Genomic DNA, 3974 nt, shown 5'->3' on the forward strand with positions numbered 1-3974 from the left:
AATCCCGAGGGGGGTGTTGAGTTACCCGGCCCCCCTGACGAGGCCGAGCAGCCGGGACCTGCACCCGGGCCTGCTCCAGTGCCGGCTCCAGGGCCCGCTCCAGGACCCGCTCCAGGACCCGCTCCAGGACCCGCTCCAGGGCCCGCTCCAGGGCCTGCTCCAGGACCCGGACCAGTACCAGCGCCAGGTCCACAGCCGGCACCTGGGCCAGACGGAGAAGAGGGGTACAACTATCCCGTCCCGGATCGGAGATTCAGGAAGCGCAAGGCGTAAGCTGAGAGTTTTTGAAGTCAAAATGTCGATGACCTTTAAAAAAATCAATAAGACAAAAATAAGCCCTTGCCATGTAAAATATTTGTTTATATTTATTTCAAAGAAATGATAGTTTAGTGTGATAAATGTTTTTGTACCTATTTATTTTTGTAAGATAGTGTAAATTTTCGATTGTGAGGAAGTAAAGCATGAGGGAAACGCGTAAAAGGCTGAGGGTCTAGAAAGCAGCTATACGAGTGTACGTTTTGTGAGAAGGAAACTGCGCTGATGCCTGACCAAATAAAAATACCAAGAAACATTTCATGCACACATTATTTTTTCCATTTGTTTCAATTGTTTACTTCCCGGACAACTGTGCCTCACGCCGCGGCCGCGGACAAACATCAGTGTAGGTTGGGTTGCCTACTGCGTGGGCGTGCACGCGTAGCCGCCCAGCCCAGCTGCGGCGGCAGCCGAGAGTTGCCAACTACTTTGGAATGGGCAGACGTGGGGTGGAAGGAAATTGCACCGCCTCCATCGAGGGCCGTGGCAAGGAGATCAACAATAGAAAGAAGCCAAAGAAGAAGCGAATGGTAAACAATAGATGGCCGTGGCACAGGGCGGGGAGGCGCGGCGGGCGCGCGGACGGGTCGGGAGGGCCCGCTCGCCGCTCGCGGCGCTCGCTGCCTGCAAGCAATGCGCAGCGCAGTCGGCACAGCTCATGACAGACTGGGCGGAGGACGCTTTCCCGCCGACCCCGACCGACCCGCCGTGAGGAGCACAAGCTGGCCGTGACGCCCTAACCTCTCCGCGAGCATGGACGCGGCTACGCGCGCCCCACCGGCGCGGCACCTGCCTCCCGCCGATGTCAACCAGGTACTGAACGCCCGGACTCTTCGAAATGACATGCCCGTAGTGAAAACAATTGGTCGTGGTGAACAAGGAAAAAGTGCCCTCCTGGATTCCATTAAAAGGAGAATGAACCATTCCGGTAATAGCAGAGGAGAGAGAAAATGCGCGGGGAACATGAAAACGGAAGCCATTGTCTTTTAGCATTGTGACTTCTTTTCCCGCTCCCCACGTTCTTCCTCATTTCAGCTTGACCGGAATTCAATATATAATATACATATATTTTTAAAAGTTGACAATGTCCTGTCTCCTGTTTATACATCACCCTTGTATACACATTTCCTTAATTGTGATAGCATAGGATGAATGCGATTTAGTCCTCTCTGACGCTCCCCCAGGACTCTGCCTCGCCCCCCGACAGCTCGACCCGACAGCGACCCCCTATGATGAGGCCCCCTGGCCGCCCCCACCGGGGCCCCACTGCGCTCGCGCCCTGCCTCCACCCGCCCCTCATCCACCGCACCATCCCGCTGTCACCCGGCATCAGCTCTTACCAGACCTCGCCTGCCATGCACACACCTGCACCTGCAGCACCTGCAGCACCTGCGGAGCCCGCGGAACCACCAGCGTCACCGCCTGCATACCCTGAGTCGTTACTCCGAGTGACCACACCTCTAATGGGTAGCTATAAGTCGGATAATAAGTTGCATTTAAGTTTTGCATTACGTGCCGTACAACAATAATAAAGACTATGTAAACAAAAAAAACAACTTTCCATTCGCGTTATGCATAAATCATATTGATTCTGATACGCAAACGAACGCGAGATTTGTCTGTTCACTGAGTGAGGCGGTCCAATTAATAATGAGCAACGGAAAGGGTCGTTCGCGCCAGGCTGACCCCCTCTCGCTCTTTCCCTCTCCCTCTCTCTGTCTCTCTTTCCTGATCCGGCTCTAAAGAGATAAACTAATTATGTCATACCGGTAGTTCGCGAGCGCGGGTCGGTCGGCAGCGGAGAGCGAAGTAATCAGCTATCGCGGCACTTTCCTCAGGTGGTCCCCGTCATCAGAGGGGCGCGGGTCACTGGGGCGGATCCCGCTGCTCATCAACACCTCTGCTAATTGGACAGCCCTTCTGACAGGTAATCAAGGAGGCGAGGTGACGGCGCTCGTCAGGCGCGTGGCCTCCCCGGCCCCAGCGGGCCCAGCGTCCCGGCCGCCGCCGCCGCCCCCGCTGCCGCCGCCCCCTCCGCGGCCGCCCTCCAGGGAAGCGGAGGGCGCGGCGCTCACGCCGCTGGCGGCCGTGCCCCGCCGCCTGGCGCTGGCTGCCCACCGCGGCGCGGCCGGGACGAGCGCGGGGCCGCGGGCCGCGGCGGCGCTGGCGAGGGCCCGCGCCCGGGCGCGCCCGCACCGCGAGCCCGAGGGCTTCCCGGGCTTCAGCGGCGGCGAGGGACCCAACAACAGATTCCAGCCCGTGGGTGCGTTTCGTAAAACGGAGTAGCGGCGAAAGGAAAGTGCGCCGCACTGGTATGCGCACATACTTGAGCTCTCAATGGGTTGCTTTAATGTTTCAGTCCCCTTTCCGACGTCGACCCCCATGTCCCCCGGCGGAGAGCGCGGCGCTGCGGTGGCCAGGATACGGCGCGTGCACCGGCCGGCAGGTACAACAGTAGGGGGTGGCCAGAGGTTTCAAAAGATTAAAAGCGAGGGGAAATGAAAGACGCAAAACTCACGGACTCGAGGGAAGCGGGTAAAAATAAAGGGGGTGCTGAGGGATCTACGTCGTCGCTTTGTTCGCATAAAAGCGGAAATAAAGAGAAAGAGTCAATATCAACGTTAGCAATTTAGCTTTAAGGGTAAGAAGAGTCTTGTCGCTGCTCTTTTCTGCCTCCACCGTCCTCCGCGCCATCATCGACACCCTCAGCGTCTCCTCGCGGCCAGACCCGCCCCTCCCCCTCGCTCTCCCGCCCTTGAAGCCACCTGGCGCCTCGCTGCTTCTCGCGTTCGGCGCGGGCTGTGAGAGCCGCGGCCGGTGCTGAGGCAGGTGATATTCGTTATGGACCGTTCTCACCGCCAAGTGATTCCCCCACGAGCGAGCCCCGCCGAGGCTGGGCTGGGCGCCGACACGAGGCGGGGCGCTTATTCGCGACGCTGCGCTGCGCCCGACGCCGAGAAGCCTGCATGCCATTTGTGTTCAGCAATAGCGGTGGGGCTCTACGCCGGGCTGGGAAAGGGGGAAATGGGATGAGATGGACTCGGGAGTGGAGACACGCAGCCGGCGACGAGCAGTTCGAGGAAGCAGCTGCATCACTCGCGGTGAAGTTAGAGAAAAGAGGAAAAATGAAAAATGCACCCTTTGAGTTGAAAGTGCCGTGGCCTGGCGGTGGCGTCTGTTCCGTCCACAGTACCCCCCCCCCTCCCCCCACCCACTCGACTGTGACTCGGACTCGTAGCCTTAGCCAAGCGTGCATAGCCAGGGGAAGAGAGTGGAGCCGGGCTCAAAGGGTCCGTGAGAGCCGGCTGGAGGATAGAGGCTAGAAGGACGTCGAACCCCACGTGCCCGAGGGCATGTCTCTCCGAACAGGAAACCCGGCCTCGAGGACATTCCACTTAAGTCAAGAGACCCTACCCCTAAAAAAAGTGAAACCCCGAGTGAAACAGAATAATCCTTCAAGATCGAAAAATTGCACAACCAGTTCGAAAACTTTAATCTCTCCCTTCCCCATCTGCTTCCACAGACCCGCTGGCGCTGGCGCTCGCTGCAAATGTTGGCGTCCCGAACAACCCCTACCGCCGCCTCAGGGGCGGACGCCAACCTGCTCCCATTTCACCACCCCCTTCAACAACGCCCCCGATGTCACCGCGCCCCCTGCT

The 3974-nt window shown here is 58.6% G+C and overlaps 2 protein-coding genes across 2 annotated transcripts in view; both read left to right on the plus strand.

Annotated features, from left to right (window-relative positions):
• Positions 1 to 3974, plus strand: part of LOC113212636 (uncharacterized) — a 20072-nt gene that overhangs the window by 14008 nt on the left and 2090 nt on the right. The gene's annotated exons all lie outside the window — the stretch shown is intronic.
• Positions 1 to 3974, plus strand: part of LOC113212801 (farnesol dehydrogenase) — a 91738-nt gene that overhangs the window by 6847 nt on the left and 80917 nt on the right. The gene's annotated exons all lie outside the window — the stretch shown is intronic.

The sequence above is a fragment of the Frankliniella occidentalis genome, unplaced genomic scaffold, assembly GCF_000697945.3.
Source record: "Frankliniella occidentalis isolate FOCC.00 unplaced genomic scaffold, Focc_3.1 Scaffold10, whole genome shotgun sequence".
Classification (NCBI taxonomy): Eukaryota; Metazoa; Arthropoda; class Insecta; order Thysanoptera; family Thripidae; genus Frankliniella; species Frankliniella occidentalis.